Below are 16,693 nucleotides of genomic sequence, written 5' to 3'. Positions count from 1 at the left end.
AGTTTTCTATTCAAACAATGACTTGTTAATCATGTTTGTTTCAAAAAAGTTGAATAAAAATTTACTGGTCTCTTTAGGGCTGCAGTCTTGCTTAGAAATGAACTGAATCTAGAAATATTTTAATTAAGAAATTTAAAAGTTTCAAAGCTTGTAGTTTTAAGATGTGCTTGTTTTTTCACAGTGGAGCTATTGAAAAATCCCTCAGCAAGTTGCTTTACCATTGTGTTTTCTGAATGTTTTCTGCAGTGATCCTCTTGAGCATTTTAAAAGAAAAAACATTGTGCCAGATTAGTTTTAAAAATTATTCCTTGCTTTCCATTCTCTTCATGTCTATGTCTTGTGTTTCTTTGCCTGAACACAGTACATAAGAACCTTATTGTTTTCTCAGAGTGCTTTTGAGTCCTCATTTGATACGTTTTCCACTCTTCATTCCCATTTCTTTCTTTCTTTTTTTTTTTTTTTTTTTTTTTGAGACAGAGTCTCACTCTGTTGCCCAGGCTGGAGTGCAGTGGCATGATCTCTGCTCAGTGCAAGCTCTGCCTCCCAGGTTCACACCATTCTCCTGCCTCAGCCTCCTGAGTAGCTGGGAATATAGGTGTGTGCCACCGCACCAAAGTGCTGGGATTACAGGTGTGAGCCACCTTGTTTCTCCTTTCTTAAACGCAGATCCTTTGACTGGAGCTGTGGAACTGGGGTCAGAGTTGAGCTCCATCAGCATATCACCTCGTTGTTTAGCACATCACACCTACTTTGTATGTTTGTGTAGCAGACCATTTCTTCCTTTGTGTTTCCTCATTTTACATTTCATCTCTTCAGTCACAATGAAAAGTTGTTCTGTGAGACCTCTTGCCTAATGACTCTAAGGGGCTTTAGAAACGTTCTCCTGTGAGGTAGCTATGCCTGTGATGTGGGGAGAGTGTGAGACTGGGAAGCAGAAGACCGGAATTTAATACAGCCTTTCCCACGACTTGGCTGAGGAACTGCTGTTGTGAACCTTTTGCCCTGGTGGGATTATTGTAAGTATTCAGAGGGGTCATTTCGAGAGGAGAAGTGCTAGAAACATTGACAGTGCCAGGCTCTCAGAGGTCGAGTTTTCATTGTCTCTTAGTTTTGGGGCTGATACGAAATGAACTTGGGTCTTTTTCTGAGGCCTTTCGGAAAGTTAGCAATTAAACAAGAATTCTAAATTCTGTTTTTTTAAATTCACCCACCGTGCGTTCTCTAGTTTCAGAGTACTTGTGCATGGTAAGGGACTGTGAGGAAAGACTTTGAAATGATTAAAAAAAAAAAGCGTGTTCTGTCTAGCCCCGCCGTCAGGTCAGCTCCGCCTTTCACTGTCTTTGAGCTGTGCCAGAATTGTGTGTGCTGTAAAAAATAGACTGTAAAGCACATGGTTCTTGTCCATAAAATGCCAATTGGTTTGGAGAATGCAATAGATTATTGTCCTATGCATATTGACTAGTTTTGCACATTTTACATCTTGCTGGCATTTCTGATGCTTATATATTTGTTTCTTCTTTGAATTCTTTTAAAAATCAGACTTAGCATCTTACTAGTTCCCTAATTAGTGAGTTAAATCTTCTGAATGTGTTTTATTAATTTTGAGAATCATTATTTTACTTTACAGAAAATTATTTCTTAACAACACAGTAAAAAAACACAACTCTGGGAATTAAGAGAACTATTTATGTTACTTTGAGCAAGGTACTGAGCTCTGGTTTTCCTCATTTTAAAAAAATGGTGAGATTTGACCGAGACAAACCTCTAGCCTGTGATTCTATGATTTTATGATTCTACAATTTAATATTCTCTAAGCCCAAGGTCCACTGTCCTAAGTTTGTTAATATTCAGGTGAATTGGCATAGAATCAAGGAACTAAAGTATCTTATGTATATAAAAATTGTGTAAGTTCTTTTTGGTATTTTTAGCATACATGTGCACATAAATTACCATTACACAAGATACTCTGCTGTTTGCAATTCTTCAAAAGGAATTACCGGCCGGACACGGTGGCTTACACACCTGTAATTCCAGCACTTTGGGAGGCCGAGGTGGGCAGATCACAAAGTCAGGAGATCAAGACCATCCTGGCTAACATGGTGAAACCCCATCTCTACTAAAAATACAAAAAAAAATTAGCCAGGCGTGGTAGCAGGCGCCTGTAGTCCCAGCTACTCGGGATGCTGAGGCAGGAGGATGGCATGAACCTGGGAGGTGGAGCTTGCAGTGAGCCGAGATTGCACCACTACTCCAGCCTTGGCGACAGAGCAAGACTCCGTCTCAAAAAAAAAAAAAAAGGAATTACCAACATGGCAAAACCTTGTCTCTACTAATACTAAAAGTACAAAAATTAGCCAGGCCTGGTGGCAGGCGCCTATAATCCCAGCTACTCGGGAGGATGAGGCAGGAGAATCGCTTGAACCCGGGAGGCAGAGGTTGCAGTAGCTGAGATCGTGCCACTGCACTCCAGCCTGGGGGATAGAGTAAGCCTCTGCCTCCATTAAAAAAAAAAAAAAAGGAATTATATTACTTGACTTGCTATTGACAGTTTTCAGTAGTGAGTAAAGGAAGGGTGAGCATTCTCCAGGCAGCTTTTTAGACAAGAAGAAAAATGTATTTGCCTTTAAAAATTCTTGGCATATAACACCATTAGTGCTTATAGAAAATGTTGGCTGTTATTGAAGTCCGTGACTTTTCAAAACCATTATTAAGTTCAAAAAGCGTTTCTAAAACATCCAACCTTACAGAGCATCACATTAGGAAATGTAAGAAACAAATTGAAACTTTTATTCCTGCTGTTTGGGTAGTCACTATTAAGCATCAATGTGGTAGGTATGTCTGAGTCACCTCAGGCTGCTATAACAAAACACCGCAGACTGGGTGGCTTAAAAAACAGAAATTTTTAATTCCTCACAGTTTTCGAGACTAGAAGCCTAAGACAAGGTTCTGGCCCACTAGGTTTCTGGTGAGGACTCTTGCCCTGGCTTGCAGATGGTGCCTTCTTGCTAAGTCCTCACATGGCCCTTCGTCATGCAAGCACACAGGGAGGAAGGGAGCAGGTCAGTGAGCTGTCTGGTCTCTACCTATGAGGACACTAATCCTGTTGTATCAGGTCCCCACCCGTATGACCTCATTTAACCTTAATTACTGTCTGAGAAGCCCCTTCTCCAAATAGAACCAGAGGGTTAGGGCTGCAACGTAAGAATTTTGGGAGGACGCAAACATTTAGTCCATAATCTGTGATACTGTTAGAAGCAAGAAGTCACATACCTGAGGTACAGATTGAGGATGGCAAGAAGTAGTCTCCCCAGAGGAGGCCTGGTCATTGTTGAAGACAGCCAAGAGTTGGTGAGTTTGATGCCAATCTGGGTGCTTCTATAATTAGAAGATACTCATTATACTGACCCATTCCTATTTATCTGTTCTAATTTTTCAGTGGTTACAAGGTTTTCCCAATAGGAAAAAAGGGCAATATACTTGCTTTTCTTTCTTTTTGGATTTTAAGCCTGGGACCTCTTTGGGTCATGATATATATATTTAGATTCTTTCAGCATGTGTAACAATATCCCAGAAAGGACTAGTGTTTTATATTCTTTTAACTCTTGGTTTTTCTACCTAACTGCCTTTAATGCTTTGGTGCTCATGGGAACACTGCCACTTAGGGAAAAGTAAAACCTGATCTTTTGTGGATCTTGGAGCGGCTTACTTGGTTTAAAATAATCTGGTACGTGGATAGGTGGAATTATTTCAAGCCCTTCGGCTTTACTTCAGGCCTAATGCCTTTTCTCATCATTTATTAAAGTGCTTTGGCTTTGATATGTATCATGTTAGCACCTTGTAAATCCTTTTAGTAATACCTTTCTATGATGAAGATGTAAACACTGCTGTTTCTACCGCATTTACTTCCCCCTCCGTGTCATTTTTATAGGACTTTAAACCTGCTAATATTCCAGGTTATTAATTTAAAACAGCCAGACAAATTGTAGAAGCTTCTTTCTCATCTGTGATGTCCTGACCTCATTTTACCTGTTTCCTTTTCAAATTCGGTTTGGAAATCTCAATTTTCATAATCTTTTCAGCTACTACTTCACTTCCCTGATGTTTGCAATTTAGCAGCCTTGTTATTTTCAAGACTTTATACCAGGAGCACACATGAAATAATTACCTTTTTTTTTTTTTTGGTGCTGGACATACTCCCCTAGCTAGTCAGGATTTTTATTTATCTTTCTTTATCTTGTAGGAAATGGAATTCTTATTTCCATTTTCCCTGATTTCTCACCTTGCTTCTTCGTAACCTTGTTCTGACAGTATTTAAGGGATCTAGTTTGGACATTGTTTGCTTTTTTATTTCTTATGCCAACCTTCTTGTATTTAGCTACATGCTTAGAGCTGCCCAATTAAATGGCATCCAGTAAACTGTATTAGGGTTTGTGCTTGAAAATGCTTTGAAGACTCAGTTGATGTTTTCTTTGTAGTTTCTCGTTATTCCTCAAGTTTGTAAGTTAGTCTAATTGAAAAGTATTGTCCGGAAAACTGCCTCGTTTACATGCAGATTTCATTGATTGCCCTGGGCTCGTACAGACTTTGCAATACTTTTGTTGATGGAGTTGCCCTTACATGAAACACTTTAGCTACCTGTCCTTGGTTCTGGACTCTAGCTTTCAAAAAGCAACGTGGACAATTTAAAGGGGCCTTAGATAAAAGCCAAAAATATACTTAGAAGATAAAGTTAAAGGGGCTAAAATTATTTAATCTGCTAAAAATGAGCGTGTAGAGAAATTTAGCAATGTGCTGTGTCTTCTCTATATGAAGTATGCTCCTTTGTACTTAGGGGCTCAGTTAGTGTCTTCTCAGCCGGGTCTGGAAAACCTGGTGTTGTGATTTTGCTTCAGTATCATCATTAGGAAGGATTTAGGTCTGACCAATGGAAGTGATGTTGAACATTGGAATGAGTGTCTGGGGAGGAGAGGTATTGTGGAAATGACCTCCTGAGTCTTACTTCCTGGATAAGATGGATTATGGGTAAAGAAGGTTAAAGTTTTAAGGTGTCTTCCAGATACAGGATTCTAATCTGATTGCTGTCATCAGTTTTATCTTATTTTTCTAATTGTGACTCAAAGCGCTTTATATGGTGGAAGAACAACAAAGGGCATCTAACTGTTTCATAAATGTATTTCTTGGATAAGGCTGGTGAACAGGCCCAGGTAGACTGTTGTGTGGGATACCAGAAGGAGCACTGTACTGGGAGTCATATGTCTAGGTGAGGACCCAGCTTTGCATGTAAGTGGCTACCTGACCCTGAGCCTGTGACGTTATCACTTCAGTCTTCAGTTGTCTTTTTTACTGTGTGGGAGATTGGTTAGAGTCATTCTTAGGTCCCTTTTGGATCAGTTCTGTGTGTGACAGTGGGAGTGAGGTCATAACTATCAGCGAGGAAGAGGTGATAGAAGAGCCGAGAGATGGGAAGAGTAAGTGGAGTGAAGGCTGAGGTAATAGGAGAAAGGGGAAGGAAGGGAGATGGCAAAGAGGGTTTTTCAATGGGGAGCTGATAAGAGTGTTTGTGGCTACCAGGGATGGAGTTTTAAAAGTTTTAAAAGTTGATCTCTTTCTCTCTCTCTTTAATGTGCTGGATTTCAGTTATGATGAGAACAACAGTGGTGAGTTTTCACTCGGTCTCTCTTTTTAAAAATTAGATTAATTTGGCAGAATTTAAGACTGTTAACTCAATTTTCTCTTTCTGTTTCTTATATAAGTAGGTTAAAATAGTGCTCTTTCTTTGAAGATTTCAAATAATTATTTTTATTATTAAAAATGCCCTCTGTGAAATAAGCAAAGGTAATTATCTCTACCTTATCATTGGGGAAATGAAGGTACAATGTGATTAAACAATTTATTTGGGAATTTAGTATGCTAGTGTTAGAATTCATTTTTCAAATCTCTCTACCTGGCTTCTCTGCTTTAAGTTGTGTCTGTGTATCTGGAGGATATGTTAGCGCACTGGTACTTGGCACACAGGTTGTAGAAGTACTAATATATCTCAGAGATGGACGTCCTTCATCCTCTTGAACTCATCTTAAGGACTAGATCCCAAAGGGGACCCCTATGTGTCTGTTTCATAATTCAGTAACTGAATTTATTTCTTATAAATAAAACCATACAAGTTAAGAAAAATCACATACCTATGGGGTATTCTGACATTTCCTGTGTTTTTGTGTAGAGGAGATCTTTGGTTGCACTAAGTGTGAATCATGAAATGATACAATTTATAATATTTTCTTTGAATTTCCTGAGTCCTCTAGATGTCAGACAGGATGTCAGATGTACTGCCATTACTGAATAGTCTCAGCTGTGGGGAGTGGAGGGGATGTCAGCTGACAGCCTGAAATACTTTGCATTAGTTTTGTAAGTACACAGATTCCTTACATCACAGCTGAGTATAATGTCAAGGATACCTCTTAATTCCACTGGAGCTGAGACTAGTGTACCTGTTTGAAGGTTGGATGGAGGGAGAGTACAGGAAAACCTTTGTCCTTCTGTGGAATCATTTGTATTATAAATTTTTAAAATATACTGTAGGTGAGACATTGATTTGCCTTGCTCTCTTGAGATACTGCTTTGCATAGGCATTTCTCTCAGTGGAATGAAACCTCTGTTCACAAGAGCACTTGTTTACACATCCCGGAGGCCCATGGTTCCTACCACTTCTCAAGGATGGGGATGCGTGTGGAGAGATGAATGATAGTAATTTTCATAGTTAAGTGATCGCTTTATCTGTAGGAAACAAATAGAACCCATAAGATGTACATATTATAGTAGAATATATTCCTTGCCTGATATTTTGTTGCTTTTAAAGCACATCACATCTCTTTATGGCTCCTTACACCTCTGTCTCTGTTTATGTCAGTTCTGGGGAGTGTTTATAAAGGGAGGAATCTCTTGCTGGAAACTAGTTATAGTGATTATCCATTCTCTTCTGCTCACCTGAGTTTTTTTTGTTTTTTTTGTTTTTGAGATGGAGTCTTGCTCTGTCGCCCCGGCTGGAGTGTGGTGGTGTGATCTCGGCTCACTGCAAGCTCTGCCTCCCAGGTTCAAGTGATTCTCCTGCGTTAGCCTCTGGAGTAGCTGGGACTACAGGCATCTGCCACCACGCCCAGCTAATTTTTTTGTATTTTTAGTAGAGATGGGGTTTCACCATGTTAGCCAGGATGGTCTTGATCTCCTGACTTCATGATCCACCTGCCTTGGCCTCCCAAAGTGCTGGCATTACAGGTGTGAGCCACCATGCCCGGCCTAACTCTCCTGAGTGTTAAAATCGGGTGGCAAACATTTGCATCAGTCTCCAAAATCAAATCTTCATGACCTTGAGTGGAAGGTATAAGATAGAATAAGTAGTTTATATATACACACATATATAGGGAGAGATTATGTTTTCTAATATACATATATGTATATATATTTTCTAATATATGTGTATATATATTTTTTCTACTATATATAGATATATATTTTCTAATATATCTATATTAGAAATCATGTTTTTTTTTTTTTTTCCCCAGACAGGGTCACCCAGGCTGGGTGCAGTGGCACAATCACGACTCACTGCAACCTCATCCTCCAGGAATCAAGTGATCCTCCCACCTCAGCCTCCAGAGTACCTAGGACTACAGGCATGCACCACCACACCCAGCTAATTTTTTTAGCTATATTGCTATATTGCCCAGGCTGGTCTTGAACTCTTTGGCTCAAGTGATCCTCCTGCCTTGACCTCCCAAAGTGCTGGGGTTATTGGCATGAGCCACCACGCCTGTTCTCATGTTTCCTTTTAACTGAGTACTTAATTCACACCTTTTCCTCTTTTGGTACTCTTTTCCTCTTTTGCTACTCGGATAACGAGTAGGTCCCCACCTTTGAAGAACATTGCATCTGACCAGACGGAGAGCCAGTGTGAACATGGGCCCCAGACCAGAGCTTTTGGAATAACAAGGAACAGCAAAAACCAATCTTTCCCTTCACTTAGAAAGAGACTGTGGATGGGAAGGTCCAGATCTCCACTATCCACACATAGAAAGCCTGGAGCTCAATGCCAACATGGAAACCAAAATTTACCAGGAATGAAATGTAGTATCCCCTTATACACTCAAGGTTAAGATCGGTTTTGAGAAATATGTATCTGACCATCTGGCTTCTTCTAGGGGAAGTGGCCCCACTCCAGAACTTTTAAAAGATGTTTTTCTTTCTATTACATTTCCCAAAGGGGTATTAAATCATCTACTAAAAGGGATCTAATGAATCAGAATAAATCAGCTGTCTCATAAGAAACATTCCTGGATGATGATTTTTGGTTGCTGAGATTATTCAACACGTTATTTCAAAGTCGCAAAATTGAGGGCAATCTGAGAAAATAGAATTCAGTGGTGGCAACATTTGCTGACAGATTTATATGTAGGACACACGTACATACAACCCCCATTTTTTCAGTGTGTATGTCAAGAGATCAAGACCCCTCATCACCAAAATATGTTATTTTGTGCATTACAGTGAAGAGGACAACAGAGGGAAAGACGCTTTCTTGGAGGGCAATTGAAAGGCCTTTTGCGAAGGTCCGTATCACTCTGAAGTGGAAGGACTGGAGCCCAGTGCCTTGTGGCTTTCATTAGCCTGAGCCCTCCTTTTCTTTGGGTGCAGTGACCTCACTGGAAGCTGTTTCTTCTGCTTGTTCTGCTGGCTACTTCTCCTCCTCCTCCTCCTCCTCTTCCTGTTGGGGATAGAGGTTTGAGTATTTCTGCATACATTCCTGCATGGCCTTGAACTGGTTTATATAGTCTGAGCCCTTGAATCCTCCATCCTGCAATGGAAGCAGGAAAAGGTTGACTTGAACTGTTCCCTACAGGGGCCTCTGGCCATTCCCCTAAGGCCTGGGTAGTTTCAGTTAATGTGTCCGTTTGGTAGTATCAATCCGTGCTCCTCATAGGGATCGCTGCAGTCATCAGCCACCAGCTCTGCATTGATTGGAGTCTAATGGGTTTTTTTTTTTTGGTCACAAATATGATTCAGTCTTTCCCTTCTGGCTAGCAGTAGAACATGGCTGCAGGCCGGCACTTAGACCTCACAGAAGAAGCAGTGGCAGCTCCGTTTAATTAAAGACAAAGAAATTTCTGTTGATCGAAACTCGCTCACTTTGGGGACCTTCAAATTAAGAGAAAAGGTCTGCTTGCTGAGGAGGCCGTAATGAGAGAGATGGAGTGGGTCTGCCTATTATTATTCTGTAGCCATGCATGCGCTTGTCCATTCATTCATTTGCTTATTTCGGTAAATATTGATCCAGCAGGTATGAGGCGGCAAGCACGAAAATACTTCCACAAAGCAAGTAACTCGAGTGGAGCCTCTCCCACTTCAGTGGTGTTTTTGGCTTACACTCTGTCTACAGCATTTCTCAACTGTATGTAAATGACTCCCGGTCTAGGAGATTTAAAATGGTGTTGTTTTTTTAGTAGAGATAATACAAAAAATTAGCCGGGCATAGTGGCAGGCGTCTGTAGTCCCAGCTACTTGGGAGGCTGAGGCAGGAGAATGGCTTGAACCTGGGAGGTGGAACTTGCAGTGAGCCAAGCTCCTGCAACTGCACTCCAGCCTGGGCGACAGAGCCAGACTCCATCTCAAAAAAAAAAAAAAAAAAAAATGGTGTTGTGTGGTATTGTTCCTGGGTTCATTCAAGTTCAGTCTTTAATCTTCTTTTCAGAGTAGCTCCAACCATCTTTTGGGGCTTTACCTTCCTCTTGAATCATCAAATTCTTGAAGGTGATGGGTACCACCTGCTTGATTCCAGAAGGACCATCTCTCATCCCTGGCATTGTTCATTCCAGTGACTGGCAATTGAACATCCAGCCCAGATTTACAGTTGCGATCCTATGGGAAAGCCCCTCCTTCTGCCGTTTCACCTTTGAAACTGTTGCTACGCTCTGGAAGATTTTCCAATAACTACATCTAATTAGAAGGATGAATCAATTACCGAAGCAAGTTAAATTGCCTTGTGTGTCATAACAATAATTAACATTCAAATAGGAAACCGCTGCCATTTTTATAAACATCACTAAATGGAGGCAGCACCCTTTTTGAAAGCAGGAAGCAAGAGAGTACCCCCTCCCTGAGCCTGCTTTAAGGATGGCCTGGGAGAGTTGCTAGGCGAAATGTTGAGAACATCTGTCTGTTTGAGATTGATGTCATTGGAGAAATTCTTTAATTGCTCTACTTAATATCTGAATGCTTCGAAGTAGCAACTTCTCTATGTACTGATCATTATCCACTGTGTCCTCATAGCTCCATGTGCTTGGCTTATCTCTTCCATCTTTCCAGAAGGAATGGAAATTGATCTGGTCACAAGACATTTTTGGACTAGGCTTTACTTAGAAAGCAGGTCACAGCCTTTTTAGACCCCACCTTTCAACAGTTCTGCTCATTCCGTGCTCATTTAACGTACCTACCTTTGTTCTTCTTTGCTCTTTTTCTTAAACATTTTCTGTCCTGAAAATGTTTATTCTTCTCCATAATGCTACTTTGGTGTGGTCTGTTGATTTTACGTTTGTGCTTTTTTGCTTTTCTGTAGAGTAGGATTATCAATTGATTTTATTTATTCAGTAGGCTGCCATGTCTAGAATTTATTTAGACAATTGAAAGGGTAACTCGGTGCAACTCTGGCTTAAATGATAATGAGTTGTTAGGGGTTTTTGTTTTGTTCTCCTTTTAAACTTACAAACTCTTAAATGATGTTTAGGTTGTAAATGATGGCAGGTAATTTAAGAAGACAGCATTGAAGTTGTAAATTTGCTCACAATTGAGAGATTGTCCCTAACATATTCCTACACGTTTCTGCTGAAGAGAACAGTATATTAGCAGAGTGTATTAAGGTTTAAATCACCTCATTTCTTAATATTATGAATAGGTGGCTCTTGTGTTTTGAAAAGATTTAACCAAGCCATAAATAAAATCATAGATCTTTATACCCTCAGGCCAAATATAAATCACAGTGGTTCCTGTAATATCCAAACAGCAGGCCTAAAAACAATTTAAAGTTTCTTTTCCTTTTCCTTTATGTTTCACCAATTTGGGTTAAAGTCTATAGTTTGGGGATTCAGACATTAGGTTTGTATGTTATACATGCATTCTTTTAGTTCAAGAGTGGCTAACCTCACCGTCTAAAGGGAAGAGCCAATATTACCAGTGCCATTAACAAAAGGCCGGTATAGGCTGGTGTGGTGGCTCACATCTGTAATCCCAACACTTTGGGAGGCCAAGGTGAGCAGGTTGCTTGAGCTCAGGAGTTTCAGACCAGCCTGGACAACATGGCGAAACCCTGTCTCTGCCAAAAATACAGTAATTTGCTGGGCATGGTGGCATGCACCTGTAGGCCCAGCTACTCAGGAGGCTGTGGCAGGAGAGTTGCCTGAGCCCAGGAGGTCAAGGCTGAAGTGAGCTGTGATCTTGCACCACTACATTCCACTCTGGGTGACAGCAAGACCTTGTCTCAAAACAAACAAAACCTATATAAGCATTAATCTCATTGCTTCAAATATGTTTTCGTGTTGCTGAGGGTCAGACCATGTAAGTGTTTTCCAGTGTTTTAAAGAGTCAAATGTTACGTTCTTGTTACAGTATCAATTCAGTTCAAAATAATGTTTTGTTTTTTAATGTTTATCTCTTTCTGCCAAGGGCTCTGAAGAGCTAAATATAGTCCTTCTTAAGAGCCGGACAGTGGCGAATGGATGTAGGAATGGCCTGGATCCACTGGTACTTATAGGTGTAGTTGAGGAAGGCTAATTTTGTCAGCTGACCTGATTTTGGGACTCCACAGTTTGTTTCTGAGACTCAGTAGCACATAAAAAAGAATTATTATTTTGTGGTTACTGGTGAGGGGGTTTGGGTTGAGGCCTGGAGGACTCAATGGAAAGGAGAGTACTGGGACGAAATAAAAAATTATCTTAGTGATTTTGTGTAACATTAGCTTGGAGTAAAACACTTGGTTTCCATTATCTTGCTGCTTTTGAATAAATATCTCTTCTAAAAGGACCATGGAAGATGTGGTAACTTGAGTCCGTACAAATTGCTTTTCATAGAGAATGTATTTAAGAAAGGAAACTCCTTCAAGTAAATTATGTATCTTGAAAAAAGTTTTTATTCTGTGTCTGCACAGTATAATATACTTGGAATTCATGGCTACTTTACACATGTTTCATTTACAGTGTATTTGAAAGCCCTCCTTAATGAATAATGATAATTAGGTGATCGACATATTCTCCCACTTGACAATCACACATGCCAGTAAATTGCCCTCTATTTTCCTGGAGTGTCTCCAATAAATGTTTAAAACTTTCCCCTAGCAAATGTCATTCAGCAAAATCCTAAGAGATTAGAAGATACTCTGTTTCCCCAAATTGAGTGAATGACCACCCTGTGAATGGCCCTGTCTTCCTCGATAGTTCACAGACTACTTCAGATCTGTGATGGGAAGTATAGTTCAAACTTAAGGAGTTAGATTTGAACATTTAAAGTGTTTTAATCCTCAGGTGGTAGAGGGATTTTCAAGTCAGGAGCACTTCTGTACTGTAAAGGTTATGTATAGGAAAAAATAACCTTTTTATTTAATAAGCGGACGGTTATCACTCCAGATCTCAAAGAACAAAGCATTCATTTTACCTGAATGGTAAACTTCTCCCAGGGGTGCTTTTTGTTTTATCTCCTATCAGTTGGATAATAGTAGGTTTATTATAATAAGGTATGTAAAAATCATCTTGAAGCCTAACTCTAATTTTTGGTGCATATAAAGAGATATTTACCATGTTACAAAATACGATGGCACAATATTTTGTAATCAAATATGACTTTGTAAATAAATTAATGTTTGTCTGTATCACCAGTGTGTTTTCTACATAGGGCACAGATGCAGTTACTCCTTGAGCTATACTTAGTTTTTCCCCCTAATACTTTCTGAACTTTGAGGTATATTGTATAAAAGATAAAATGCATATATTTAAGGATATAATTTGATGATATTTGAGTATAGATAAATGCATATTCATGTAACCCACACTGTCATTAATACCTAAAAGATTTTCATGACCCTAGAAAGTATTGTAATATTTTAGGTATTTCTATTTCTAAAAGTAGCAGAGATTCATCAACTGGTGGTCAGAGAAAACCTTATTTCGGTTTATCAGGTGCTTACCAGATGAAAGTGTGAAGAAGAAAGGCAGATATATTATAACTAATAATTAGTAATTGTTGAGACTCCACTCTCCTGGAATAGATCCACAGTTAAGAAACAAATGTAGGCACGCAGCAGTGCGCACCTGTAATTCCAGCACTTTATGAGGCCAAGGCAGGAGGATCACCTGAACTCAGAAGTTTGAGACCAGCCTGGCCAACACAGTGAAACCCCATCTCTACTAAAAATACAAAAATTAGTCAGGCGTGGTGGCACATGCCTGTAGTCCCAGCTACTCGGGAGGCTGAGGTAGGAGAATTTCTTGAGCCCGGGAGGCAGAGGCTGCAGTGGCCATAATTGTGCCACTGCACTCCAACCTGGGCGACAGGGCCAGACCCGGTCTTAAAAACAAACAAACAAACAAGAAAACCAAACAAATGTTGTCACGGCAGCATAATGATGTTCTGGTTAAGGATGGACTGTGTATACAGTGGTCGTCCCATAATATTATAATGGAGCGGAAAAATTTCTACCACCTGTCATAACTTCGCAGCACAACACATTATTCATGTGTTTGTGGTGAAGCTGGTATTAAAAAACCCTACGGCACTGCCAGTTCTATCAAAGTGTAGCACATGTAACTCTGTGCCATATATAATACTTGATAGTGAGAAGAAATGACTGTGTTGTTCGTTTATATAGTTACTATATTATAGTTTTATCCTTAGAGCACACTCCTTCTCCTTCTACTTATTAAAAAAAATAAAGTTGGCTGGGGCAGTGGCTCATGCCTGTAGTCCCAGCCCTTTGGGAGCCTGAGGTAGGAGGATTGCTTGACACAAGGAGTTTGAGACCAATCCGAGTAGCATAATGAGACCCTGTGTCTGCAAAAAATAAAAACAAAAAATAGTCGGATGTGGTGACACGCACCTGTAGTCCTGGCTACTCAGGAGGCTGAGGTGGGAGGATAGCTTGAGCCCAGGAGTTTGAGGTTTATGTGAGCTATGATCCTGCTACTGCACTCCAGCCAGGGCAACAAAGCAAGACCTTGTCTCAAAAAAAAAAAAAAAGAATTAAAAAATTAACTGTAAACAGCCTCAGGTAGGTCCTTTAGGAGGTATTCCAGAGAAGGCATTGTTATCATAAGAGCTGACAGCTCCGTGCCTTTACTGACCCTGAATACTTTCCAGTGAGGTCTGATATGGAGGTGGAAGACAGTGCTATTCATGACCCCGACCCTGTGTAGGCATAGACTAATGTGTGTGTTTGTGTCGTCATTTTTAACAAAAAGTTTAAAAAGTAAAAAAAAAATAAAATAGTTCAAAGCTTATAGAATAAGGTTATAAAAAAAGGAAATGTTTTTGTACAGCTGAACAATGTGTTAGTGTTTTAAGGTAAGTGTTATTACAAGAGTCAAAAGGTTAAAAAAAGTTTATAAAGTAAAAAGTTATAGTAAGCTTAGATTAATTTATTACTGAAGAAGGAAAAAGATTTTTAATAAATGTAGTGTAGCCCAAGTGTACAGCGTTGATAAAGTCTACAGTAGAGTACAGCGAGTGTTCTAGGCATGTGTAGCCCAAGTGTACAGCGTTGATAAAGTCTACAGTAGAGTACAGTGAGTGTTCTAGGCCTTCACATTCACCTGCCACTCGCTCATTCATTGAGAGCAACTTCTAGTCCTGCAAGCTCCATTCATGGTCAGTGCTCTACATAGGTGTACCATGTTTATCTTTTATACCTTTCTTTTCCTTCAAGAGATACGGTCATAGTCTGTCACCCAGGTTGGAATGCAGTGATGTGATGATCATGGCTCACTGTAGCCTCGAACTCGTTGGCTCAAACAATTCTCTCGCCTCAGCTTACTGAGTAGCTATGATTACAGATGTGTGCCAACATGCTGGGCTAATTTTTTTAAGTTTTTCTAGAGTTGTGGTCTTGCTGTGTTGCCCAGTCTGGTCTCAAAGTCCTGGCCTCAAGCAATTCCCCCACCTTGGCCTCCCAAAGCATTGGAATAATAGGCATGAGCCACCATGCCCAACCTTATACTGTATTTTTATTGTACCTCTTCTATGTTTAGGTAAGTGTAGATACATAAATACTTACCATTGTATTACAACTGCCTATAGTATTCAGTACAAGAACATACTGTACAGGTTTGTAGCCTAGGAGCAATAGGCAATATCATATAGCCCAGGTGTGTAGTAGACTATCTCATCTTGGTTTGCGTTAGTGTCTCTATGATGTTGACACAAGGACAAAATCACCTAACAATGAATTTCTTGGCAGGTGTCTCTGTTGTTAAGAACACATGACTCCAGTACTCTCAGGTGTAAGCTCTGTACCAGTGATGACACCTGCACTCCCTACCCCCATCCCTCTGGAAAAAGAGTGATCTAAAATATTATGATTTAAAGCAAAAGGATATGCCAAGGTGAATCAGAGAAATTGAAAGAAAGGAGGGGTTATATTAATGTCATATAAAAAAATTTAAGATAAAAAACAATTGATAGGATAAACTCGATATCTTTTATAAAAGAAATATACCTTTTTTTCAATTATCTTTGAAACGTTTACCAAAGTCAATTCTTGATTGTACACAGACAGCATTGGTTCTACCTCACCCAATGCATGGGAACACAGAAACTCTATTAGACCAAAGTAGAAATCAAAACCACTCAGAAAACTGGAATAGAGAACCTTAACATGTACCAAAAGAAACAAAGTGTGCTCAGAGATTGATAATCTGAAAGTAGTAATTTGTAGACTATGAAACCGTATAAAGTAATCTTCTGGTTTAAAAAAACAATTGGAGGGTTGTTTGAAAAATAACATGAATTTTGCATATAAAAAACTGAAAAGTTTTGCAGTACAGTATTTAGAGGCCACAAGCACTGCAGGAAAATAAAAAGGAGTCTACGAACTTTAAGAAATATAGAAGATTACTTGGAAAGACATAGTATGTTTGTAGGTGATAAGACTGAGCATTATAACATGTCAGTCTTTCTCAACTACGTTTTTTGAAAGCAGAAATGCCATTTGACAAAAACGAACAAGAAATGTTAATGCCCAAATCTTAGGGAGAGTTTAAGACAGGCAGTCTCATATTACTACTGTTTTTGTGTAAATTGATTTATATTTTTAGACAAGCAAATTTAGAAATATTTATCAAGTCAAAAATTACTCATAGTATAATTCCTAAGTAGGCCAAAAAAAGAAAAATTAAAATAAAAAAATTATTAATAGTGATCCTTGTTTGGTGAAAGCAGAAATTGTACTTTTTTGAATAGCAAAAAAAAAAAAAATGAGTGTGGGAGTGGTTAAATGAATTATAAATAAATGTAAAGAGAAGTTACATGCAACTATGAGGCATATTTAGTAATATGGAAACTAACCATGCTGCAGTATTAGTTGGATTATATTTCATATATAATATATATCGCACTATTCTGATATTTTTAATTGAGCATATTTCTAGGAGGGGGGAGAAAATCATTG

General features: G+C 39.3%; 1 protein-coding gene and 1 pseudogene across 1 annotated transcript in view; one reads left to right on the top strand and one right to left on the bottom strand.

The window, feature by feature from the left end:
• SMYD3 (SET and MYND domain containing 3) overlaps positions 1-16,693 on the top strand; it is a 739,205-nt gene that overhangs the window by 300,209 nt on the left and 422,303 nt on the right. The window lies entirely within an intron of this gene.
• On the bottom strand, positions 8,654-9,083 carry LOC116458075 (mitochondrial intermembrane space import and assembly protein 40-like; annotated as a pseudogene).

Source organism: Hylobates moloch, unplaced genomic scaffold (assembly GCF_009828535.3).
Source record: "Hylobates moloch isolate HMO894 unplaced genomic scaffold, HMol_V3 SCAFFOLD_18, whole genome shotgun sequence".
NCBI lineage: Eukaryota > Metazoa > Chordata > Mammalia > Primates > Hylobatidae > Hylobates > Hylobates moloch.
This window is presented reverse-complemented; position numbering and strand designations above follow the sequence as displayed.